Source organism: Peromyscus californicus, unplaced genomic scaffold, assembly GCF_007827085.1.
Source record: "Peromyscus californicus insignis strain IS unplaced genomic scaffold, ASM782708v3 Scaffold_1__1_contigs__length_55948999, whole genome shotgun sequence".
Classification (NCBI taxonomy): domain Eukaryota; kingdom Metazoa; phylum Chordata; class Mammalia; order Rodentia; family Cricetidae; genus Peromyscus; species Peromyscus californicus.
In genome coordinates this window covers 55,745,310-55,772,328 of record NW_026294492.1, presented here as the reverse complement: position 1 = coordinate 55,772,328, position 27,019 = coordinate 55,745,310, and the positions used below count along the sequence as shown (strand labels likewise).

Below are 27,019 nucleotides of genomic sequence, written 5' to 3'. Positions count from 1 at the left end.
TGTTTGCTCAGAAAAACAAAAACAAAAACAAAAACAGGCTATTGCCTCATGTAGCAAAAATACCCCCAGAGTTGAGACAATTGTGGTTTGTGTCTTTAAAAATTCCATCCCCTGTCATCTGCTTTTGCAGCAGCTCTCAGATTGTCAAAGGCTCTTGTAGATGTAACCAACCATCTTATTAAATAAGAAACACAGAACCAATGCAAAGAAGAAAGCCAAGAGGTCAGAGCTAAGAGCTAAAACCTTACCCTTCCTCCTGCGGTGGTCCTACCTCTCCGAACCAGAGCTACCCCTGTGTTAAAGTCTTTATATAAGGTTCCTGTTCTGCCTTCTCATTGGTTGTAAACCCAACCACATGACCGCCTCCTCACGGCCTGTCTGTATAGACCTCCAGGTTTTCCATGATTGGTATTAAGATTAAAGGCGTGTGTATCGAATACTGGCTGTATCCCTGAACACACAGAGACTTACCCAGCTCTGCCTACCAAGTGCTGGGATCACAAGCGTACGCCACCACTGCCCTGCTTTCCTATGGCTTGCTAATAGCTCTGACCCCCGGGCAACTTTATTTATTAACATACAAATAACATTTTAATACAAATAAAATATCACCATAGGCTCTTGTGGCAATGTTGGTATAAATAAATTTGTATTGTATCAATCTTTCAAATTAAAAGAAGTTTTGTCTGGGGGTCTCTCCTGGTGGTCTCAAACTCTGCAGCACTTGGCTGAGGGTCACACATGGACGATGGGCACAAGGGCCAACCGTTAGAGGGAGACAGCAACACTGCCACAGGGGAGGACAGTGGACTGAGAGGGACACAGAGGAATAGAGACCCCAGGGTGCACAATTCTGTGTGGCAAGGGCTGATGGGCCCTGGAGCCTGGATTCCTTGTTTTGGAGGAGTTTGCAGAGTAACAACTTGTTTATTCTTGTCAGGAAGTCTAGTCCTGTGGGTTGGGAGGACTAAAAGAATACAATGAAACTTTCAGTTAAAAGTCTTCCAAAGCCTGCTTTGCTAACTACACAAACATCCTAGAAAAACTGCGGAGAGGGTTTAGAGTAAATGGATCCCAAACACCATAATTAAATTTCCCTTCATTTTACCAGTTGTGGTTTTTTAAAAAAAAAAGAAAAACCTTAGGGAAAATACATTTGCCAGCTAGGAGGGCTCTGCAGCCAGGGAGGGAAAGAGGAGGGAGGGACCACAGAAGGTGGGATGCATCGTCTGGTGCCCTGGGGCAGGTACTTGTGCTCCCCGACCCCCTCCTGCTTGCTCAGGTAAACTCACGACTCTCCTCCCACAGACTCCAGAGTGGAACCCTCCCATTGGCCAAGGAGCCAGGCCTTGGGTATATAACATGCTCACACCCGGTACTTGAGGATTCCACTACCATCTCCAGTCATGGGATCCCTGGCCTGCTTGCCAGTGCTGTGCATTGTGGTTGGGGCCAGAGCTGCCTCCTGGCCTCCTAGCACAGAGCTTGTGAGGGGAGAAGCAGGTATGGACTGACTCAAGATTCCTGGCAGCAGGGTGGGATGTGTTGGGGGTATGGTGGTGGCCATCAGAGGCTTTGGGGATGGCAAACAACCCTTGCGTGAGTAGGGGTTGTTAGGTTGAGTAGCACCATGGGGAACAGTGAGTTTGGTTTAACCCCCAAACCAACAGATTGGGATGTGGTAGTGTATGAGGTGTCTGGGGCCTTGGTGCCACTACCCAAGTGGGAGGCACCCCAGGGAGTGGTTCACAGTGCAGGGAGCCGATGAGTTCCTCAGCCTAAGCATTCAGGAGGGCCATAATTCCCATCATTGACCAGAAGTGTCTTTTGTTGGTTTCCAAGGCCTCCAGGACAGTTCTTGCTCAGCTTCAGCCAAAATGAAGGCTAGAGTTTGGGGGTGGGCAGGAGTACCCTGACCAAAGCTCAGCTTCTGTCACTCAGTGTCTCACATGACAAGGTGACAGCTTCAGGGCCTCCACTCCTCTCTTTGCCTATAGGTGTCTTGAGGGGTGGTCTCTCAGAGGCACGTCTCTGTAGACCACACTCTGGGAGGTGAGGGGCAGGTGTCCCAAGATCCCAGCATCAGCTATGCAGCCTGGCTGGCCAGCAAGGTCTGATGGGACACTGAATTCCATCAAACAAGGCCCGAGGTGAGGCTTGACCCCCCTTAGGTAAGTATGTGTGTACAGGCTCTCCGTAACCTCTGCTCCCCTATGCCTGGCTCCAGCATGGCAATGCGGGCCAATGGGCTGCCGGTGCCACACCAAGAATGGGGAGCTGTTGCCCACTGAGCAGGTGCCCCAACAGCCATTCCTTCGAACCTTGGTGTTTGTACCCCGGTGGCCCAGCTCCCCGCTGCCTCCCCCAGCCCCCCACTGCCCGCATCGATGGCAGCTCAGCCTCCCCAGGAGGCTGCTAGATGAGGCAGCTTGGTTCTCCCAGCTCCCCTAATACTCTTCCTTCCTCAGCAGCTGCGGTTCCTGGAACTTTTTTTCTTTTCTTCTTTTTTTAATTAATGGAAGTGTGCTGGAAGGTTGAGTGTGCGTGTCATTCGGCTGGCATGACAGCAGCTGTCAGGAGGTCAGCAGTCAGCACACTCTGAGCATCAGCTTGCATGGAGGTGCTTCCTCAGGAGCCTAATGGCCATTGACCGGGGACCATATTCATATTAGGCGAAGACATTGCTCCCTGTGTCTAGTGTCAGTGATCTCAGGTCAAAGGGGATGCAGATCCTCTCTGAAAGGACCAAGCAGATGCCATAACAGGCTGCTCAGTCTTCTCTCAGAGATCAGGCCTCAATTTCAGTTTCCTGAGACTTGAGCAAGCAGTTTCTGGGAGGGCCATGAACAAAAGACTGCTTAAAGTTTAGCCAGATGTTTACTTTCTGGGGCCCCTCACCAACTTAGAGTTATGTGCAGTACGTGCTTGACCAGCCAGCCCCCATGGTGGCTCAAGGACAAAGCCTGGGACTTGTGCTGGACTGCCCCCAAAGTAATAAATTGTAACCACCAACCAGTAAATTCAAAGGTTACATACCCTCACCCAATTAAAAGAGAACAGAGATAAAGATAAACCAATCCGATGAGTTGCACCCGTGCAAAACTCCCCCAACCCCCCTGAAGGGCTTGTAGATTTTACCTTTAAAAAGCCAGCCACACAAAGAAAAAGCAAGTTCCTCCTGGCCTCACGACTGCGAGTGAGTGCTTTGGATCGAGCTTCCCTGTCCGCGGCTTGTAAACAGAAATAAACCATGCTAATTGCATTCTGAACCTAAGGTCTGTGGTGGTTTGTCTTTGGGGTCCCAATCTGGGCATAACACTCTCTGTGCTCCAGGCAGTGAAGGTGGACTGGCGGGACATGCACCAGCTTTTTCCCACCCAGGGAGTTGACAGGCCAATAAATTTAATCCTTTTCCTTAACTAGATGGGCCTTGCAGTAAAAATACAGACATGGTTGGCACTCTCTCTGGGAGCATAAATTACCAAGCAAGAGCTGGCTGGACCTGAGGGCTGTGGGGCAGGGCTAGGCCCCAGCCACACTGGCCACCCCTGGTAGGTGGGGCAAGCTGGGTTTGTGTGCTCAGTAGGGGGAAATAGTAGCCACAGTGGTTCTAGAGCTTCCCAATGCTACGACCCTTTAATACATTTCTTCATGTTGTGGTAAACCCCAACCATAAAACTATTTTCATTGCTATTTCTTAACTGTGATTTTGCTAGTGTTATGAATTGTAATCTAAAATGTCTGTGTTCTCTGATGCTCTGAAGGCTGATGGGGGTGTGAGCGTTCCATTAGTCTGTGATCTGACACTACCTCCTCAGGGTGTACCATATTCTGTGTTGTCTCAAGCCCCGTCCTACACTGTGCTTCTCTTGTTCCCTGCATGACTCATGACACAAATGCTTTAGGTCCTGTGACCCTGGAATGGGATCACAGGGTTGGATCTGCCGTTGCCCGAGTCCCCCAAAGTCTAGGTGTCTGGGCTGTGCTGGCTCCTGGTAGACAGATCAAATGTCAGCTCAGCTGATTCAGGGCCATTTCCTGTCCCCTCTCCATATCTCCAGCAATCTGGCTCTCCATGGGGCTGGCCTGGGGGATGCTGTGTCTTTCCTAGTCACTCTCCTGAGCTGGGTACTTGTGTGAAGAGCTTGACCTTTTTGTCTTGCCTAGACTAAACCGGAACTAACTGGCTGTTGCCTTAGGGCCACAGTTGCACTGAGACTGTTGTTGGTCTTCTGTGATGCCTCAGGCAGCTTCCAGCCTTCCATGGCCCCCATAGGACGTGGCAGCAGGATTGGAGAGCTGGTTAGAAGGGCCCTTGCTGTGAGGTCCACCCAGGGACAAGCTGAAAGCTGTGCCTCTGTGGGACTTCATGGAGTCCCACATTGGGGACAGTCCCTCTGGCTGTCAGAATCCTGGTGTACTTTGGATCTGTGGGATGACTCTGGGATAGGCACAGCTGGGACTGGTGTGGCCTGAGTGGGCATTGAATCTAGGCTGTGCATCCACAGAATGACATTGTAACCAGTCCATCTGTATCTAAGGAAGGAGGTCTGCTCAGCAGGACTACCTGCCCCTGTCCTGGGCCCTGAGCTGAACTGCCCCTGTGATGGGCATTGTGGGGTCCTAGCAGGGAGAGCTGCCCCTGTGATGGGCATTGTGGGGTCCTAGCAGGGAGGTCTGGGTGTGAATGCCAGCTGGTGGTGTGTCCCTAAGTGTGAGGCCTTCGGGTCTCCTCATAAGCTGGACACCATCTGAGTAGGGGAGAGGTGTATGGGCACCTGTGTCTAACCACCCGGGGGCTACACTACTCCAGTTTCTTAACCCTCAGGATAGGTGGCTATCTCCACTTGGCTGTGATTCTAGCTCCAATTGGCTCACATGGCCACTCTGATGTCCCCTGGCCAAAGCATGGTCCTCATTTGTGAAATGGGGGCCCCAGGTCCTCAGATACCCTGTGAGCTCGTATGGACCCCCCCCTAGACTCCTGACCCGAGTAATATCCAGACTGCTGTCCTTAATGTTTGTCTGTCCTATTTTCCTAACTGACTGTTGTATCTAGTGGGCATATAAGCTGCAAGTCACAGACTGCCTCAGTCCAAGGCCCCCCAACTGGCATACTTCTGCTGCTGGTGGAAGTGTGTACCTACTGTGAATAGAACTCTGGTGGTGAATGCAAGCAAGTGCTGTCCAATCACATTCTTGAATGACCCTGTGTCTTCCCTCCTTCCTTTCTTTTTTTATTTTTGTGTGTTTGTTTCTTTGCTTTTATTTTTGTTTTTCAAGACAGGGTTTCTCTGTGTACCTCTGGTTGTTCTGGAAGTCACTCTGTAGACCAGGCTGGCTTCAAATCCAGAGATTCACGTGCCTCTGCCTCCTGAGTGCTTGGTTTAAAGGTATACAACACCACCCAGCTTTCTTCCCTCTTTTCATTTATTTTTATTTTGTTCATGACACAGTCTCACACTAGCCCAGGCTAGCCGTGAGCTCGTGTCAATCCTTCTGACTCAGGCTTCTGAGTCTATGAGTCACCACACTCAGATGTCTGCTTCCTCTCCATCAAACCGTGTTGGAATAAGATGTGGGTTGGGTGCTAAGAAGGCAGTGAAATGCCTCCCTATCCTTTCTCTGAGCTTTGATCCCGAGGCCAGAGAATGACAGCCTGCTTCTCACTTGTTTTGTGCCTTCCTGTGAGCTAAGGATTGGTTGTACATTTCCAAAGAGTGAGAGGATCAGAGGAAGGAAAATGTGGGACTTTTTTGCTGGTGCTGGAAATGAGCTTAAGGCTTCAGATATTCCAGGCAGGTGATGTTCCATAGAACCGCCCCCACCCTTCAGGACTCTTTGAGATCTTTCAGCTACTGGGAAGGCTGCTGTGCTTCTTCTGTATCATCTTTGAAAGACTGTCTGCAGCAATAAGTTTGCTGCCTTAATCTTAAATGCCCTTTTTTGTCCTGTCTCAGTTATGCTGTGTTTGCATAAGTTGTTTGTGTGAAAATGTGCAGTTGGGTTCTTGAAAGTGCTGGGGATCAGTTCCCCTGTGGTTTTTCCTGTTTGGAAAACAGTGTCCGGCTTGCCTCCGGATACAGAGTAACCGTTCCTTGACCCCTGCTGTTAGAGGGGTGTATAAGCCCATGTTTGTGTGAACAAAGAGAGCTTCGCTGATGAACGGAGACTGGGTGTCCTGAGTGCTGTTTAACCTCGGCGTCCCTCGCCAGATTTCGTGCTCCAGCTGTGTGGGTCGAGGCAGAAGACAGCTTCCTCCTGCAGGACAGAGCCAGAAGCCTTAGCACAGACCATTGACAGAGCTGAGATGCGGATGTCACTGGACTCTTACTGAAATAGTTTGCCCACTCCTGGTTTGAACATAGTCTGGCCAGACCCCAAGCCCCAGGAGCATGCCCCTCACTTGCCTGCCACAGCCTTTGCTAGTGTGTTTGCAAAGTAGAGTGTGGACTTTCACATGCTGCTTTGGAGACTCTTTCACAGCTTTCCAATTCATCCACAGAGGTCCCAGGGCCTGAGCCTCTCCAGCAGGAGCAGGTGGCCTTCGGCAGTGGGGACACCCTGGAGCTGATCTGCTCTCTGCCTGGAGGAGCCTCCACAGGCTGCACTGTCTGGTCTAAGGACGGCACAAGGCTGGTAGCCTCCCACCGCATCCTGATGGGGCCCCAGAGGCTACAAGTGCTGAATGCCTCCCGTGAGGATGCGGGGGTCTACATCTGTCATCAGCAGCTCACTTGGGGTATGAGGTGCCATTTCACTGTGCGTGTGACAGGTAAGTGCTTGGTGGCTGAGGCTGCCAAATATGTTGAGCAGCTGCATGGCCAGGGAGGTCAGGGCAGTCCTAGGCAGGGTGGCTGCAGTATCTCTGGCTCAGGAGTGTTGTTGGCTGTAGATAGAGAATAGGGGATACCCCCAAGGATGTGCTGTCTGAAGGAGCGGTGTTGCAAAGGAAGGATCCCGAAGGCAGGGAGCAGTGGGCCCTGAAGGTGGAGAGCAGTGGACTCCAAAAACAGGGAGCAGCAGATCTCTGGATGTGGCAGTGTCACAGGACCACTGCTTGCTTATAACTGTTGCAGATGCTCCAGCCTTAGGAGATGATGAGGGTGGGGAGGATGTGGCTGATGACACAGGTGAGATCAGAGCCTAGGCACACTGAGCTAGTCGGGGTCAGGCTGCTTCCTTCCCGTAGGCTGGTTGTTAGAGGACACTGGGACAGATGGACAGTGCCCCAGGAGCAGTGAGAGGGCAGGGCAGCTCTGCAGGAATTTTGGTATGGACTCTGGTGGGAAGGAGCATCACAAGTGCCAGCAAGCCAGGCAGGGAGCTGAGGTTGCCACTGATGAGTAAGTAGATGCAAGGATTAAGGGGACCAGTGGCTACTTCAGGCCAGCAGGAGGGGAGGAGTACCATGCTGAGGCTTATGTTGTAAAGGGGGCATCACAGATTGGGTGTGGTAATGAGGGCACATGGATGGCAGTGCCCATATTATGGCCGAGAACTATGGCAGGAGAGAGAGAATGTATGTGTGTATATGAAGGCCACCATGGGTCCAGACATTGTATGTGGAGGTGGCTCTGACTCTGAGACTAGACTGGTGTTGACTGAGTACTCAGTCCATCTGGGGCCTTCTGGGGTACAGTGGGAAAGGTGTTGAGAGGAATCAGAGAGACAAAATTATTGGGAAAAGAGGCTAATGAATTTATGAGTATGTGTGGGTAAGGAGAGCAGGTATAAAGGCTTGTATGAGATTTCAGAGTGGAACCCTCATGGAAATGGACTTGGATTCTAGGACTGAAGCCAACAGAGGGTAGTAGTCCTGAGAAGTGGGTTGGCTTCTCGTTTCCCCTTTCCCTTTGGCTACCAGGTTGTTCAGAGCAGAATTTCTAACCAAGGTGCTCTATAGCTCCTGCCCCGACCACATCACCAGTGCCTCTGCCCTAAGTTCCTGTTGGTTGTGTTTAGTATTTATGCCCCACATAGGCTTAGGTAAGGTGCCAGGTGGGTCTCCTTCTTGACCTTGCCTGGCAGCGGGCAGCATTAAGTCACTGCAGTCCCCCAGTGTGGCTGTCTTCTGTCAAGCCCATTGGCCACACTTGGAGCCTGGGAGGGCAGCTCAGAGCTAGGAGAGGCCCCTCACCAGTGTCTGCACACTTTACTCCTACTTTGTATGGCGGTTCCTCCTCCTAGAGATTCATAGGGCCCTGCGGTTGAGTTGCTGTGGAAGGCCCTGCCCCAGCTTCCCTTCTCTGTTCCGGAAATCTGCTGTCTCCCTCAGCTTCCTCACGAGTCCCAGCAATATGGCATCCTGTTGTTGGTTGTTTTTACTCTACTCTTTGGGGGCCTGCCATCCAGCTCCTAAATAAACACAGAAACTTCATCTTACTTATGATTATCTGGCTCTAGCTTGGCTTGTTTCTATCCAGCTTTTCTTAAATTATCCCATTTACCTTCTGCCCCTGGGCTTTTCTCTTTCTCTATTCTGTATACCTTTCTTTACTTCTTACTCCGTGGCTGGCTGTGTAGCTGGGTGGCTGGCCCCTTGCATCCTCCTCTCCTCCCTTTCTTGTTCCTTCTCGATCTTTCTCCTTCTATTTATTCTCTGCCTGCCAGCCCCACCTATTTCTCTCTCCTGCCCAGCTATTGGCCATTCAGCTCTTTAGTAGACCAATCTGGTATTTTAGGCAAAGTAACACAACCTCACAGAGCTAAATGCAACATAAAAGAATGCAACACCTCTTTGCATTGCAAACAAATATTTCACAGTATAAACAAATGTAACACATCTTCAACTAATATTGCACAACGGCGCCATCCACCCAGCAAAGAGGAAGGTGGGAACTCAGTGTGAGAGAAGCATGAACTGAAGGATCCCTACCAGGCCCTGGGCACTGCAGAGGCTAGCTCAAGTTTGCCACACTGGTGGAATGACCTGACTTGGTTACCTCCCAGGACCTACATCCTACTGGATTCTACCTCCTGGGTACCTGCACCTGTGGACCTGCTTCAGCGGGAGAGAAGTGGACATGCCCAAGTCTGAGAGTAGGGCAGCCATGGATAAAGTGTTCAGGCAAAGCAAAAGAGTCTCAGTACAGATGAGGATAAGGCTAGAGGGTGGGTAGGTAGGACAGCTTTGCAAGGGTGCACAACTATGCTATTATGAGCCCTTCTACCGTCAGGGGCCCTTACTGGACTCGACCGGACCATATGGACATGAAACTGCTGTCTGTGCCAGCCACCAGCACGGTACGCTTCCACTGCGCAGCCGCCGGCAACCCCACCCCCTCCATCTCCTGGCTGAAGAATGGCAAGGATTTCCGAGGGGAGCATCGCATAGGGGGCAACAGGGTGGGTCTGGGAAACGGGCACAGATGGGTAGGGCCTGGATACAGAGGGTGTGGCCTGTGTCCACTCACCTACTAACTTTACCTGCAGCTTAGGCACCAGCACTGGAGCCTGGTCATGGAGAGTGCGGTGCCTTCTGACAGTGGCAACTACACCTGCGTGGTCCAGAACGAGCTTGGCAGCATTCAGCAGACTTACACACTGGACGTGCGGGGTGAGGGCCAGGCTGGGTGATTAAGGCAGGTCAGCCTTGGGCCCCTTGACCCACCGCACCTGACCTAGCTGTGTCTTAGAGAGCGCTTCCCACATCGGCCCATCCTGCATGCTGGGCTGCCAGCGAACCAGACAGCCACTCTAGGCAGTGACGTAGAGTTCCGCTGCAAGGTGTATAGTGATGCCCAACCACACATCCAGTGGCTGAAGCTTGTTGAGGTGAATGGCAGCAAGATGGGCCCTGATGGCAAGCCCCATGTCACCGTCCTCGAGGTGGGCTCTGCTGTGGCAGGTGGTTGGGTGGCTGGGTTGTCTGGGAGTGCCTTGGCCCTGGTCCGTAAGTCCCTCTTTGGCTGAGGGATACCTTGGGTCTTAGGCCCAGGTGTTGGAGCTTCTGAGAAGGTGCAGATGGGTCCCAGTGCTTATCACCTGCTCTGAGTTCCAGGCAGGCTCTGTGTTACTTGTGCCCTGCCATGGGACTTGTTTCCCCGTCTGCTCCGAGGACTGGGCCTGCAGAAGGCGTCTCTTGAGTGACAGTTGTGGTGGCTCAGGGCAGGGGGATGTCTGCTGAGCTAGTACCCTGTGGACCCTAGAGGACAGGAACCCACGCCCCAGCTGCCTGCACTGTAGCACTGGCTATGTACATCCTGCCTTCACTGGCTCTGTCCTGCCTCCCTCTGCCTGTAGCTTTGTTCCATGGCCGCAGGTCGGGGCCACTTGAGAGTTCAGACTTTGCAACACTGGAAACCCAAAGAAAAACATCTGTTGAGAGACAAGGAAATCTAGTTGTGGAGAGGAACAGGTGTTGGCAGGAGCTGGAATCCTGGATATTGAGAAAGGCCACTAGAGCCATGTCCAGTGTGATCTCCCCCGCCCCCCCCCTCTCTCTCTGTGTGTGTGTGTGTGTGTGTGTGTGTGTGTGTGTGTGTGTGTGTGTGTGTGTGTGTGTGTAGGGTGGACACGGAGGAGGCCAGTCTGTGAAACCACAGCTATCACTGCCATTATGTCCCTCCCTTCAGGCAGCCTTCCAGGTGTTGCTGCCCGTTCCCCAGCCCATTCTTTGGGTTCTCCCTTGCCCCGCCTTGTCCTCATGTTCTTCTGGAGCTGGCTTGGGATGTCCCCACTGTCCTGGATCAGTGAGACTCCTGAGGCAGATGCACAACTCCATCCAGCCAATGTGTCGGAGTGGGATAGGGGCAGGTACCTCTGCCGAGCCGTCAATTTCGTAGGCATGGCTGAGAAGGCATTTTGGCTGCATGTTCACAGGCCTCAAGCAGGCGATGACTGTTCTGTGCCTACCTGGCTCGCTAAGCTCCAGCTCCAGGGCCCCGGCTGTGTACCTGCCCAATGCCTCTCCTGCTTGACCCTACCTGTGGCTCACATTCTACTTGTGACGCCTTGGTAATAGTGGTAGCTCCCAGCCAGCACTGACTGACTTCCCCTTCAAAGCCCCTCAGGCCTGTGCGTCCTCTTGCATGCTCCACTTTCATGCTTCGAAGGTCCATAGAACCTGCCAGGGGTTGAGCCCCGTGCTGTTTGAGAACAGCGACTTTCTACCGGTCTCTGGCCGACACGGATGCCTCTGGCTTCCTGTCCACACATCTGTCTGCTCATCTTTCCTTCTGCACATCTCCTATTTCTGCTCTAACTCTGCATGCTGCCTCTTCGTGGCACCATGCTCTCCCCACCTCCCTGTTGCTCACCTTGGACAGGGAATTGCCCACCACGTGAGAGACTGACTTCATGTTCAGTGGCTTGGTACAGGACACAGAGGGCCCTGAGCCTCCATGGCTGCGGCAGGGCTGGGGTGGTGGCAAAGGTGACATTTCCCTTGAAGCCTGACTGCATCATCTCCATGTGGACTGTGCTGTGGTACCCAAAGGGAGGTGCTGGTGCTTGCCCATTGCTCTCTGTTCTCTCTTTGTAGACATCAGGCATTAACACTACCGACAAGGAGCTAGAAGTTCTGTCCTTGTGCAATATCACCTCTGAGGACTCAGGGGAGTACACCTGCCTGGCAGGCAATTATTTCAGGTTTTCCCATCGCTCTGCATGGCTGGAGGTGCTGCCAGGTACTTGCTTCTGCTGCTGCTGCTGTGTCTGTCCTCTCGTGCTGGCTCAGAACATAACAAAGCTGCCAGGGACAGCAGGGGATCACTTACAACTTACTGCAGTCCATCCTGTGGTAATCACCCTGGTCTTGTGCCTGGTATGGGAACATCAACCCGCCCCATCTTGGTCTTGCAAAGGCCTCCCCCTCAATCCTCCAGGTGGGTTTCCACAGTCCTGCCTTGAGGCTCTGGGATCTCCTGGGAGCCTTGTGGGTGTTGTGGGTGCTTCTGGCTCTGCCAGGCTTCTCTCCTGAGTCTGGCCCCTCCTGACTCACAGATGTTTTTGACCACCAAGGTGAGTGGGGGATGTAGGTCCCCCAGCTCTGAGTATCCAGGGTCCCTTCCCCACAGGTGCCTGGGGTTCAGGCTGATGGGAAGTCCCATAAGGCCTCATGAAGCCCCAACATTCATGTCTTTGCAGCTGAGAGAGAGCCGACAGAGGGTAACGAGGCCGGCAGTTTATCCGCGGGCATCATCATCTTCTGCGTGGGCTTTTCCCTCTCAATTTTGATGGCGGCAACTGTGACACTCTGCTACCTGCATAGAGCTGCAAGAACGGAGTTCTCGATTCACACCTGAGCAACAGGTAACTGAAAATAGATACCAGATTTTGATCTCTCCGTTGTGCTTTGAGCCTCCTAGAGTCCCAGCCGTGCCCGGGGCCTGCCAGGAGACATTTCTCTGCAGTCAGATGGGCTGACCATTCCCTGTTCCTCTTCTCCACATGGATCCCAAGTTACTCTGAAATGCAAAACAATTTTGAGTCTTCAGTAACCACTGTATGAGCATCCCTCTTCTTGGCCCTACATTCTGCCTCACATAGACTTGACCTTGCCTCTCCTAGGAGTTATACCACGTCAACTCTTTTCCAATGCCCAGCACCCATTGTGTGGCACCAACCTATCCCCAATGATCCAAGCAGGTGACCGTGGAGTCCTACTCCTCCGTGAACTCTGACATACCCCTGGTCTACATCGTCCACCCATTCTCAAGAGAACATACTGTTATGGCTAATAGTTCTGAGCTTGAGCTGCCTGCTGACCCAAAGTGGGAAATATCTAGAACTCGGTTAGTGCTGGTGAGGGACACAATGTACTTGGGGGGGTTCTGTGGTTGGGGGCTAGATGGCTACCAGGCAGGAGCCTGTTGGAGGTGGGATGAAATACTCCTGAGGTAGGGTCCAGGGTGAGATCTCAGGGGTTACTCTGTCTATGGACGCAGTGGCACAGGGCCATGAGGGCTGGGGGTACTGGGCACATACTGGCTACCTCTGCTTCTATGGCCAGGCTGACACTCGGCAATCCTCTGGGAGAAGGCTGCTTTGGCCAGGTTTTTATGGCAGAGGCTATTGGCCTTAACATGGACAGCACTGCCAAGCCTGTCACCATGGCCGTGAAAACACTGAAAAGTAAGAAGGGAGAGAAGAAATACAGGGCACTGGGGACTATAGGGCCATCCCGTGCAGCTACATCCTCACCACTTGTGAGGACTGGTTCTGACGGTTGTCCCTGTCGGGGGTTGGGGATAACAGCTGGTGAGGAATTCTTAGCTGCTGGCTGGTCCCTTGAGCCAAGTGCTGGCCCCACGGAGACTAACTGTCTTAGCTTTTCATTCCCAGGGTGAGGGCAGCTGGGCTTGGGCATGCCTGCCTGTGATCCATAGTGCCTGGCACAACCTCAGGGTGACCAGTTTAGAGGTGCCAAGGAGAGGATTCAAGAGAGTCCATAGGAGGGAACCGGGCGGGGGCGGGTGGAGGAAGCACTCTGGGACTGTTCAGCTCCCAAGCTGCCTTGCCAGAGGAGAGATGCTCAATTGTATGTGGTAACCTCTGTGGGAAGGAAGGCAAAATCCCTGGTCTAAACAGTGTACACTGATAGTGAATGCCTTTAATCCCATCACTTGGGAAGCAGAGCCAGATGGCCTAGGAGTTTGAGACCAGCCTGGTCTACATAACAAGTTCGAGGACACCCGGGACTATGTAGAGAGGATGCTGTAGGTCTGGATGTCTGTTGGTATTCCCTACAACAACCTAACAAAAGAGGGACCAGACAGCTTCATACCTAGGACTCACAGCCACGAAGACACCTGATGACAGTGACCAGGCAGGAGGAGGTAGCTAGAGGGCCTGAGCCTCCCACTCAGATCTCCCATGTCCTGTTGAAGTTAGGTTCCTTCTGCTGTGTCTAGTCTCCTCTGATCCAGAGGAGTCTCTTTACCCAACTGCCTTGCCTTTTGGACATGGGTGGTGGTGATGGTGGTTGTTTCCTTGTGTCCTCTGGGTAACATCAAAAATAGGTTTGCTCCCAGTCTGACACTCCTGCTTAGTAACACTGGCCTGTGGCTGGCTGTCATCCTGGGTTGGCGATGGGAGCTCATCAGGTTGGGTCCAGCAAACCCTCAGTGATGAATGTATCTTTATATTTCTGAGGAAAAGGCATGCTGTGATCTGTGGGGATGTGGGATCTTTCTAATGCCCGGGACTGCCTGCCTTGATTGCTTTCTGTATGTCCCCAGTGTCTGGAGGTCTGAGCATTTGCTCTGTCACCACTGTGTCCCACACCTCCTTGCTCTGAGTCTGGGGGGAGGGCACATTGGGTCATCAGCTTGATGTGTGGAGTTGGAGGTTCTTAGTGGGGGAAGCACTATGTTACACCATGTGCATCCACTCTCAGGCTTGCAGGACAGGGAAAAGAAGGGGATGTGTGTAGCCGATACCACCAGTTTCCCTCCCTGGGTGCCCTCCCATGCGCTCCCATTTTCGCAGGTCCAATGGCGTGGACATACCACTTTTCTTTTTTCCTATAGTTTATCACATCAGTACACTATACGTCACCCATATTGTATATTGTGACAGCTCTGTTTCTGGTAAATTCTGGCCCTAAGTGATATTATATGGCATGTATGTATGTATGTATGTATGTATGTATGTATGTAACATAGTACCCAATATTTTAAAAAAGGCACACATTTGAGAAGGCATCATTAAATGTGGTAAATTAGTTGAATGCATCATTAAATGTGGTAAATTAGTTGAATGCATTGGGTATTATAAGTTATGTGGGAAACTGCGGCAACAATGATGACCATTGTAATTTACAAAATTACTCTCAATTTGGAGACGGGTGCCTCAGGATGTTGTCTATGAAAAAAAATGTTCTCATTTTAGTTAGTCATAACTATGTTTTGTCACCCAGTTCTACATGAAATTATTGGGAAATTTATCTTAGTTGAAGTTTTATGCCAATATCATATTGATGTTTCCTCTTGAGGCCTGTCAGGAATATGGAGTGTGTCTGTTGACATATTAGGATGATTCTTCAGCAAGTTTGGGAATATTTTTAAAAAGAAAGATGAGGCAGCGATTCCTGGTGTGTGTGTGTGTGAGAGAGAGAGACAGAGACAGAGAGAGGATGGGAGGGAGGGAGGGAGGGAGGGAGAGACAGATACAGAGACAGAGCTGCAGTGGGTTTAATGCACACGTCTGAGGTTTTCAGGGAAGAGAATGGTGACTAAAGGTCTAGTGACCTCTCATATCAGTTACTTTTCTGTTGCTGTGATAAAACACCATGACCAAGGCAACACATAGAAGGAATTGTTTATTTTGGCTTGTAGTTACAGAGGCTTCGAGTCCGGTATGTCGGAGTGAGGGCAGCAGGCAGGCATGGCGGCGGGAACAGGAGGCTGAAAGCTCACATCCTGAACCATAGTATGAAACAGAGAGAACGAACGGTCACCATAATGTTGTTCTCATTGTTTCAGGGCCTAGCAACCATTAACAAAATCCGTTGAAATCACAATCTTTGGATTTAATTTTGAAACAAGTACTTCAATCCTTAATTTGTTTCTGTCTGATACTTGGTCACAGTGACAGAAAGATAATAAATTCAGTAGGTCACCATGTCTGTCTCTCTGTCTATCATCTATCTATCCATCAATCTATATCATTTATATATGTACTGAGGATTCTAATCAAGACTACATATATACAAAGGCATATATCTCCCACTGAGGCACACTTGCATCTTCCTCCATTATTATTGCTTATGAAAAGCGTACATATTTCACATACTGTCATGCTGAGTGTTCTGTAGGTAGAGTTTTAACACAAAATAGTAACATACAGAGAAAAATGTATGCTGTAAGAAGTAATTGTGTACCAACAGACGTTTATCAACATTGCTGGTTTTGTTTAATAAATTCACTAACTACTACCAACTAACTCCAGTTACAAGAACAATAAATAACCAGAGAAAAAGCTTACTATACACAGGCTGAAAATACTGTTGTTTCTTTGGTAGTGTGCAGTTGGATGCTTAAATTTCCAATACTTTGTCAGTCAAATCTGAAAATTAATATGCAAGTTACATAAACTGAAATTTTCCCTCCACAAATTTATGATATGTAAACTTTTGTAATTTTACTGAAAGTTTCATATATTAAAGAAATACATGGTTTCATGGAAGACCATGCCTTTAAATCCAAGCTCTCAAGAGCATGAAGCTGTATGATTATGAATATGAGAACAGCGAAAGATACAAAGACTTGAAAATCAGCCTGGCCTGCATATCTAGACTTTGTCTCACTAAAAAGGTGTCATTTCACTGGCAATGCTCAATATGGTATGAGGAATTTGTTGCACCTTCTTCATGATGGCTTTTATTTTCTATTTATTTTTTTATTATGTATTCTTCCTGCTGTGGGATGTTCTGTATGGCAAATGTGTTGCTAATTAGTCAATAAATAAAACACTGATTGGCCATTGGCTAGGCAGGAAGTGTAGGTGGGACAAGGAGGAGAATAAAGCTGGGAAGTGGAAGGCTGAGTCAGAGAGACACTGCCAGCCGCCACGATGACAAACAGCATGTGAAGATGCCGGTAAGCCACGAGGCAAGGTATAGATTAATGGAAATGGATTAATTTAAGCTGTAAGAACAGTTAGCAAGAAGCCTGCCATGGCCATACAGTTTGTAACCAATATAAGTCTCTGTGTTTACTTGGTTGGGTTTGAGCGGCTGTGGGACTGGCAGGTGAGAGAGATTTGTCCTGACTGTGGGCCAGGCAGGAAAACTCTAGCTACATCTGCCTGCATGTATGCCTGCAATGCAGGCCAGAAGAGGGCACCAGATTTCATTCAGATGGTTGTGAGCCACCATGTGGTTGCTGGGAATTGAACTTAGGACCTCTGGGAAAGCCGCCAGTGCTCTTAACCTCTGAGCCCTCTCTCCAGACCTGGCTTTTATTTTCTAAAAATTAATTAATGAGATTGAATGCTGGAATTCCAGGTGATGTATAAGAATTCAAATAAACAGTGAACAAATGAATCAATACATAAAACAAGACCTGAATCATGGCATGGAGTTACTGTTGCCTCTCACCCAACACCAAGTTTGGATGCCACCTGCCCCCACCTCACATATCACACGTGCCTGCCCTATTGTTGTGGAGTATTAGTTTAAGATGCGTTACATTCATTTACGCTGTGGAATATTTGTTTAATGATGCAAAGATGTGTTGCATTTGTTTAACTCTGGAAAGCTGTGTTACTGTGCCTGTCTAAAACACCTAACTGGTCCAATAAAGAGCTGAATGACCAGTAGTTATGCAGTAGAGGGATAGGTGGGACGGCCAGGCCGAGAGAATAAATAGGAGAAATCTAGGCTCGAGAGAAGAGGAGGATCGAGAAAAGGAGAAGGAGAGGAGAGCGCCAGGGGCCAGCCACCTAGCCACACAGTCAGCCACAGAGTAAGAAGGAAAGAAAGATACATAGAATAAAGAAAGGCAAAAAGCCCAGAAGCAAAACAGTTAAAGAGAAATGGGATAATTTGTTAGAAAAGCTGGCTAGAAGCAAGCCAAGCTAAGGCTGGGCATCAAAAGTAAGAATCAGCCCCTGTGTATTTATTTGAGAGCTGAGTGGCGGGCCCACAATGGGTAAAAAAACAAACAAACGAACAAATAAAACAAAAACTACACCCTGTCTCACAACACACACACACACACACACACACACACACACACACACACACACACACAGCTCACATCCATGCACACATAAAAATATAAGCAAATCAGAAAGCAACAATGTATAGGCAGTGACCTGTTACTTCCATGTACAGATGAGCATTCTGGCTTTCTCTCAGGTTTTCTACAATTCACCAAGGTGTAAGATCGTTCAGTGACTGTGAAAGACAGAGTCACAACAGGTGGGAGTGCAAACAGGCTGTTCACAAGCTTTTGTTATCCATTTTAGTATTTCAGAGTTATGTCTGAGGAGCTTCTTAGACGAAACAAAGACAGTGGTGAAAATTTTACATGTGCTAGTTTCCCTATTTTGACTGAAAAATACTTGATTATCTTTAAGGTATTCTGATCAAAGAAAGCATACTTCTTGGAGGTACTTAAGAACAGAAACTGCCAGCAATAACAACAAAAAAGAATATCATCATTGTTAATTTTTTTGTATCTGGGCTTGTGTGGGCTCTGGGTCACCCTGAATAAAGTTTCTTCGGGGTGTGTCTGGGAGGGGAGCATAGGAACACTGGACTTGGTACAGCAGAGCACGCATCCAGTGTCGGGGCCACTTACCAACCCGCGGTGTGTAGGGAGGGCGTAGGGCTGGTTTTCCTCTTTCCAGCTCCTGAGTGCTGTGATTATAGGCATGGGCCAGCACACCAGTTTATGCAAAACTGAGAGGATGGGGCCTAGGGCTTCAGGCCCTGAGGGCGAGGGTGATGCTTAGGACTGTAGGCCAGATCACCAGCACTGCTGTTCCTTGTTTGTTTTGTTCCAAATTAATTAAATTTATGTCCACGTTTATTTAACTTTTTCATTTATCATTTGTCATCTATCATCTATTTATCCATTTATCTATCTATCTATCTATCTATCTATCTATCTATCTATCAACTATCATTTGAGGCAGGGTCTCTCTACATAGCCCCTGGATTTTTATACCTAGACAGGGCCGCCCTCTAAACTCACAGAAATCTCTATGTAAACCAAGTGGCCTCGAAGTCCCAGAGATTTGCAGCTGGCACTAACTTGGAATTTACAGTCATCTTCTTCAGCTCCCTGAGTGCCTGAGATTATAGGTGTCTGCTACTGTGCTGGACCTGATGGGCAATTTTAATAAGGTTGAAAGCAGGGGCTGAACAGATGCCTCCAAGGTTAAGATGGATTACTCTGTATGGAGTATAGAGGACCCAAGATCCGTTCCCCAAACAGTTCAAAACTGCCTGTGACTTCTGCCCACTCCCGAAAATCCATTGCCTCTGGCCTCTCTGGCCTCACTTTCACTCGTGTGAACATACCCACATACATACACTGTACAGAATTAAAAATAATAAAAATAAAAATTAGCGATTAACCTGGCATTTTAAAAAAGTAAACAAAATCAAGAGGAAACAGGGCTGGAAACGGGATGAGGTTTCAGGTGTTGGGTCTGGAAGTTGGGATTTCATTGTTGTTTATTCTTTTGTACATGGATCCAAATCAAATAGCCTAAACAATAAACGGGAGATCCAAGGGTTTACCAGCAAGCTGTGCTGTTTTCCTTGTCTTACCAGTGCTCACGTGGTTTAAGGGAAACAGTGCTGATGAAAAACCCAGAGCAACAGCATTGAAGGATCTTCTTTTCCTCCACTGGCTTAAACATCTGAATGTAAGAAACTGTTTTCCGTTGTAAATTTATCTTCTTTTAGCATTCCCTTTTCAAGAAAAGTAGTCCAACAAGAGCAATAGAAATCAGAACATTAGCACAGTGACTGTCTCAAAGCAACAGGAGCTGGAAATTTCCTGTTATGAATGAAAATGCTTGAAACCACGGTTATTTAAATGACTTTCCTGAAGGCCAGAACTAGTTAGCAGGAATGACTGGGAATGAAAAGGAGATGTAGTTCTGCAGGTGCAAGCTCCTTCAGGGAAGGACACTGGAGAGTCTATACTTCTGGGTCCTGCTTAAAATAGCATTGGCTCTTTAAGAATGTCATGTACAGATTAAAATTCTTTATGACAAATTGAGCTCACTTTTCCTATTGTTTGTAATGTGATAAGAAACAGTTCACCACGGAGTTCAAATAAAAAACTAAGGCTTACGCTCTACTACTAATATAAACTTTTGGAAATCGGAACTGTTTTAGAAAACATGGTACTTCAGTCAGAACCCTTATCCCAGACAGATTTGTAGCAACAAATTAAGATAAATACCAGAGGAGGTTTAAAATTAAGTGTTTTCTGATGTGTTCTGACATACTGTCAAACCAATTCATTTCAGTTTGCACAGGAAAATACATACCATCATATTAATCAAAAGTTATCAGATGTAATTCAGAGCAACACATTTAAAAATATTGTATTAAAAAGTACAGGAGTACTTTTTAAGTCATTTAAATACTTGGAAAAATTTGAAGTGTGAGAAACCCAGGTTGCTGTCAACAATTTGTCCCTGTCTCCTCTTGAAGCATACAGAGATGCAAAAAACAAACAAACAATTAAAAAAACTGCTCATCTTTGTTTCCTTATGTGACAAATGTAATTTAGAGGAAATGGTTACAATGGGTTGGTACAATTAGTTCTCTGTCATGTTCCCAAAACCTCTTTCTGACTAAATAAATGTTTGTTGTGAGGTAAAATCTGTAGAGTTTTCTCAATGAAAATGGAAATATGTGGACAGAGCCAGAAAATAGATTTAATCATAAAACAAAGTTTGAGGAAGATAAAAAAAAATCAAGATCATATATAAAAATGCAGTATTTGTTAAAAATGTCTTAGTCCTAAAATCTACACACTGCCACACAATTATAATTCTCTATTTGGAATAAAGGTGATAGAAGGTACCTGTCACTTAGGTTGAACATTTTATACAGAGAAAAGGAAAATCTAGGTTTGAACTTGCATTTCAGAGCCTTAAAATGGCCTGCAAAGGGAAGGATACTGTCTTGGTCAGGGCGTCCAATGTCTCTCAACTGCTTGAGTTGGAAAGACTTTCAAAAGATCAAGGAAATTTCCCGTCACAGCTCGGCTCATGAGGCGGTAAACTATTGATGGGATCAATCTGAGTGCTAGAGAAGTGGGAAGGTGAGTCGTGTACTTACTCAGATCTCCTTGAAATAAAGGCTACACAAGCTAAGGAAATCTGAGAGGAATCATTTCCTGATGGACTGGCTCAAAGGAAGCATGGGGATGCTTGGTTATCACAAGCAGAGCTCTCACAAATATCATGTACTGGGAGATGATGAAGGAAGGAGAGATGCAAAGCTTTAGGGCCAATTCACGGGCCACGATGGAGCTGTGCTTACAGAAGAGGTGAAACGTAAAAAGGTGGCTTCACCAGGGATGTCAGAACTGGCCTGTGACTTTAGTACCTTTGCAGAGCTCCGTGGTAGAATGTGATTTTGTGGAAACAACTAACGTTTGAAAGAAGGGGTGGAGTGTTGTGTAACAATTTTCCCTTCTTTCACATGAATTTTTTTCTGTTATTTTTGAGAAAATTACATTATTTTCTCTTCCCTTTCATATTTTCAGATCCTCCTTACATTCTTCCTTAATCCTTGTCTAATTTATGACATCTCTTTTCATTAATTATTGTTACATGCATGTGTATATGCATGCAGTTGTATTTTGCTAACTGCAAACTGATCATTCTATATAGCTAGCATGTATGATATTGGATATCCAACTTGTATGCTCTTCCCTGGGTAAGACTGTTTCATGAAGGGTCAGAAAGTTCTATGGAAAGACAGAGGAGGTTGGCAAGACTTGGGCATTAGACCATGGCTGGGAAAGCTGAAACTTACAAGATTAACAAGGCCCTTCCCCTCCCAATGTTACATAGGTAGTGAGTAGGACAGGCGGAGAGATGAGTCTTGGAGAGACACTCAGGTTTCTAGTTTTCATGAGTCACCCATTTTAATATGAGCCTTTGTGATGCTACTGCATATGAGTTACTCATATTCCTGAAAGTAATCCCTCACTTATATCCCTGTTAATTAACTTCAATAAACTCATTAATTTGTGAGACTAGGAATTACAGTCTTCCCTGGGAGGCAGACAGGTAAAGAAAGGGGGAACTGATAAATAATACCAATGGTCAATTTCTAGCTTCCTTTTTAATTTTCTTTCCAAAGACAAAGGTACAGTGAGCTTTTTCTTCCAGCTCTCTGGTTCAGGATAGATAGATATATTCTAGGTTAGTACTGAAGATGTTTATCTGAAGCTGTAGGTGATCATACCTCCTGTGAGTGAACTATGGCTATGTCATGTCCAAAAGACAGCATTTCACAGCAGGTCCCCTCATCCTCAGTCATGATATGCAGGACCTATTTCTGTATGCTCCCTAAATCTATGGTGAGTGGCTGGACTTCATGCCCCATTTAGGACTTCAGCGTTCATGGTTACTTCAGCATTTGAAGTTTCCAGGCTGTGCATTTACTGCTGCCTACTACAGAAAGAAGAACCTCTGACCAAGGCTGACAGCTGAAGAGATCTATTTGGATAAACAGAAACATTTACAAAGCAGTTACTAGTAGCATAATCTTAAAGGGCCATGACCCTTGCAGCCACAGTCTTCTGACCAGCTACTGTGTACTGTGTGCTGTACTAATTCCTTCCTACAGTGCAGCTCAGAAGGAAATTAATTAAACACTAGCTCCATGTCACTGCTGCACCAGTGACTTTCTCACATTCTCTGTGCTACCATTTAAATGATATTTTCTTTTCCTTTAATGAAAAGTCTTAATTTCATGAGTTCCTTTTTGTTAATTTTTAGTCTCATTTCCTATTAGCTGAGAGTCCTATTCAGAAAACCCTTACCTGTGCTTAGATGTGGGAGTATTTTCTCTCCCATGTCCTTTGGCTTTGTCAGAGTATCAGGGTTCATTTTGACATCCGTGACCCGTTTATGCGGAGCCTGTGTGTGGTAGAAGATGAGCGGCACAGTTTCGTTTTCTGCATTCTAAAAATAATTTTTCACTGCCACCATATCTGAGACAGTATCTTCAAACGCCAACATACATATAATGAAATACAAATATGTAGGCAAGGTTACACTCGGTATTCCCAAGTGCATTCTGCTTATCAAGTGGACCACTTGGATAACCAGCTATGTAGTAAGTAATATGAGGCCAAGCTCTCACCCCTCAGAGTAAAGCATGGCAACCATTTATTTGCATTAGAATAAATTCTCAGCAGGACTTGCAGCCTGGCTCAAATACTGTAGATTGGGTGGTCATTTTCTTGGTTCCCCAGATCCATTTATCACACTAGTAAAATTTAAAAAAAATTGTAAACACAGAAGGGGACAAATGATCCTTATTTTTGGTGATGAATAATATTTAGATTGCCCCAGAATTCCAGCTTTAAGTGTCTTTTTAACAATTGCATTTTCACCAAATCTATTTTTTTAAAAAAATGCTGGGATGAAAGTGGAAAAAAAGAACACATATGCAATGCTCATTGTAATGTAAGACATCCCATTTACTGTGGATGCTATAATGATGGTTCTGAATGAAAATTTAACATAGACATACCAATTGTATCATTCCTGGGTGTGCATATTTATCAAAGTGAACCTACTATACTGAATCATATATATGTGTGTGAGTTTGTGTGTGTGTATCAACTGTACCACAACAGACAATTTATGGAATGAGACTAGATGACTACCAACATATGAATGGATAACGAAAACATGATATGCATAAATAATGCAAGATATTCATCCACAAAAACTACAATAAATAAATTATAAAATTCTCCAGAAAATTCTTGCAACTGTCTGTGTATCATCAAGTTAAAGAAACAGACTCTTTAAATAAATAGACTCTCTAAATAAACTCTCCACAATACAAAGAACACACATCGCATAAACGGGGTCTAGAAAAGATATGAAAGAGGAGGAGGAGGAGGAAGGTTAAGGAAGTGTAAGGGGACATATTTTAGATGGAGCGAGTGTAACAGGGAAATAAAGGGGTTGCATTGCATATAAATAATGATTGCATATAAATGATAATTATGTATTCATTTTATATAATTAATATGTACACAATAATAAGATCAATTTTAGAAACAACAAAACAGAAAAATACTTATTTGCTTAAGGGCTTATTTTTCTAGGAACACCTAAACATAGTGACCAATGTGGTTTACTATCTTCAATTCCTTTCTTAAAATTTCTGAATGATGGGGCTAGAGTTGGCCTAACAGCAAAACATACTGTACTTTTGCAAAGAACCTGAGTTCAGTTCCCATCACCCATCACAGTGACTCATAACCTAATACCAATAACTCCAGTTCCAAGGAATCTGGAGCCCTCTTCTGGTCTCTGTGGGAACTGCACTCATGTACACACACACCACCACCACCACCCCTCCTCCCCCCTCTCGCCCCCCTCCATTTATGTGGTATTCTAAAGGAATTACCTCACAATTCCCCTATTTAGTTTTAGGGACCAAGAGGTAGAGAGACTTCCATGTATGCTGTATATGATGTGATGTCAGTTCATTCTCACATACTCAGTTTTAAGAATAAAGGGTTGTGAACAAACAAATGATGAGTAAGTATTATAAGGTTATCATAGAACTCAGAATCACAAACAGACAGCGCCAGGAAAATATAAAATCATTGGACCATATAAGAAAACAGCGTACAGAGTCAATGCAAATAAATATGCATAAAATTTAAATATTATAAGAGATTTCTTAGCATTTCATTAGTTGTAGTTATTGAAAGCCCAAAGCACAAGCCTGCTTGGTAAGAAGCAGAATCAGGTGGAAGACATGGCTGTTCAAATGCAACCTCATATACAGGATGCCAGAAAAACCCACCCTGCCTTCACTGTCCTCCCTTCTTCTCAGTGAGGAAGTTCAAGATTGGCGTCCTGGAAAAAAGGATGCAGTGTGGTGGAGAAAGCAGAGGCACTGTCCAGGATAATCCTAAGGTGAAGTGGTTTTGTTTGAAAGCAAGACAAGTAACAGGCCATGGAGTGACACCGTTTCAGTAAGGAAGAACAGTTGTGTGCTGTGTGCTAGTTACATGTGAACAGCACATGAGGATGACCTCCACGGAAAAAGGGTGTATTGCTTTTCACTGCCTTCCATTCTCTACATTTGGAAGTCTGAGCCACACAAATAGTTCAGAATAGAACTGTTTAATTTACATTCAAAACAACTTTGGTTTATGTATCATTAACAACTCATTGGTATAACAAAAGTGTCAACTGGTGCACATTTCTACTAAGAAAAACTGTTTTAGGGCAGGCGGAACCTGAGGTAATTTTCTGTACATTTGTTCCATGTTTCCATGAGACCAAAATTTCCCTGCAAAAGCTATTGACTAAGAAATGGGGAAAATGGGGCTGGAGAGATGGCTCAGAGGTTAAGAACACTGACTGCTCTTCCAGAGGTCCCGAGTTCAATTCCCAGCAACCACATGGTGGCTCACAACCATCTGTAATGAGATCAGGTGCCCTCTTCTGGCCTGCAGTCATACATGCTGCACACATAATAAATAAATAAATCTAAAAAAAATCATTAAAAAAACTCTAAAATTAAAAAAAGGAAAAAAAAAGAAAAGGAAAAAATAATGAATCTGGCACAGTATACACTTCTGTAGGTAAGAGGTTCTGGGAAGTCGGCAACAATGACGCAACAACATGGATACTGATTCTCACTGAATCCTTAGGAAAACAGATAATCAGCTTGTTCATGACCTGATGTGGATGTTGGTCCTTGCAGTTCATGTGGTGAACACTAATTCCAAAGGTGTTAAGAAAGGCAGGGCCTTTGATCCCTATGTTCCAGGGTCTTTGAGTAAGAGACCTTGGAACATTCAACCCAACATAGGATGTCTCCATCAAATCCCTCCCCTCAGAGCTCAGGTAATCCTGTAGAAGAGGAAGCAGAAAGAATGTAAGAACCGGAAGGGATGGAGGACACCAAGAAAACAAGGTTCTCTAAACCAACATGAGCAAAGCTCATGTGAACTCACAGAGATGGAAGCAGCATGCACAGGGCCTGCACAGGTCTACACCAGGGTCTCCTGTGCTCCTAGTTTAGTGTTTTTATGGATTCCTCAGGGTGCTAATGTCTGGTCTCCAGTTCTTGTGCCTTCTCTTGGGCTCTTTTTCTTTGTTATGTCCAACTTTGATGTGACAGTTTTTATTTTATCTCATTATATTTTATTTTGTTTTATTTTTAAAAATGTAAAAATGAATGAATGAGTGAAAACCTGGCCACTAGAGTGAAAGGTTAACAACTGAACTGTCATTTATACCTGCTAAGAGAAGGAAACCAGTTTTCTCCAATGGAGTGACAATGGGTACATCAACCACTCCAGGCCAGGCCTCATGTTCAGGAGACCAACATATAATGTACTCCACAATTTTCTGTATGCTTTTATTTGGTTATAGTTTGGTGGGTTTTGTTTTTTATTTTTGTTTTCTTTTGGGGTGGTGTTTTATTTAGTTTTCTTGGTTTTGGGGGCTTTGTTTTATGGGGTTTTGTTTGTTTTTCATGAAAGAACTCAAAGTTGGATGTGTGGGGGGGGGTAAAGGATATGGAAGGACTTGGGGGGTGGGAAGAATATGCTAAAATATATCTAAATTTAAAGTCGTTTTAAATAATAAAAGGTACTTTTTAAAAAGGTGGAGCCCAACTGGACGGTGTGCAGAGAGTGACAGTCTTTGGAACACTCAGTTCTAGATGAGATGTCCTCATCAAACCCCTCCCACAGGGCTCAGGGAACAAAGCGGAAGAGGAGGAGGAAAGACTGTAGTAGCCAGAGAGGATGGATGAGAGCAGGGAAATGGTGCCTTCCTGTTGGAACAGGACTGACTCATATATAAACCCAGAGAGACTATGGCAGCATGCACAGGACCTGCACAGGACTGACTCATATATAAACTCACAGGGACTGCGGCCGCGTGCACAGGACCTGCACAGGACTGACTCATATATAAACCCAGAGAGACTATGGCAGCGTGCACAGGACCTGCACAGGACTGACTCATATATAAACTCACAGGGACTGCGGCCGCGTGCACAGGACCTGCACAGGACTGACGCATATATAAACTCACAGGGACTGCGGCCGCGTGCACAGGACCTGCACAGGTTCAAGTGACCGGGTGCCAGAACTGAAAGGTGGAATGGACACAAGCTCCTATTCCTAACTGAGAGGGTATAATTTATAACAGCTTATAAAGGAAAAATTTTTTTCCAGTGGAGTTTCACTGGGCATATAACCCACACTTAAGGGTAGACACACTTAAGGGTAGACCCCCATGCCCAGCAGAAGATTGCCTACACAAAAAAAACCTGAAGGGTATATTTTGTAGATTTTTTTTCTCATGTTTCTTT

General features: G+C 46.5%; 1 long non-coding RNA gene across 1 annotated transcript; it reads right to left on the bottom strand.

Annotated features, from left to right (window-relative positions):
* Positions 1 to 15,248: 15,248 nt before the first annotated feature.
* LOC128116048 (uncharacterized) lies at positions 15,249 to 22,785 on the bottom strand. The gene is made up of 2 exons (XR_008220364.1): positions 17,764 to 22,785; positions 15,249 to 15,365 (listed from the first exon to the last, which is right to left on the bottom strand). It is a non-coding gene; the product is annotated as an uncharacterized LOC128116048 (long non-coding RNA).
* Between the last annotated feature and the right edge of the window lie 4,234 nt (positions 22,786 to 27,019).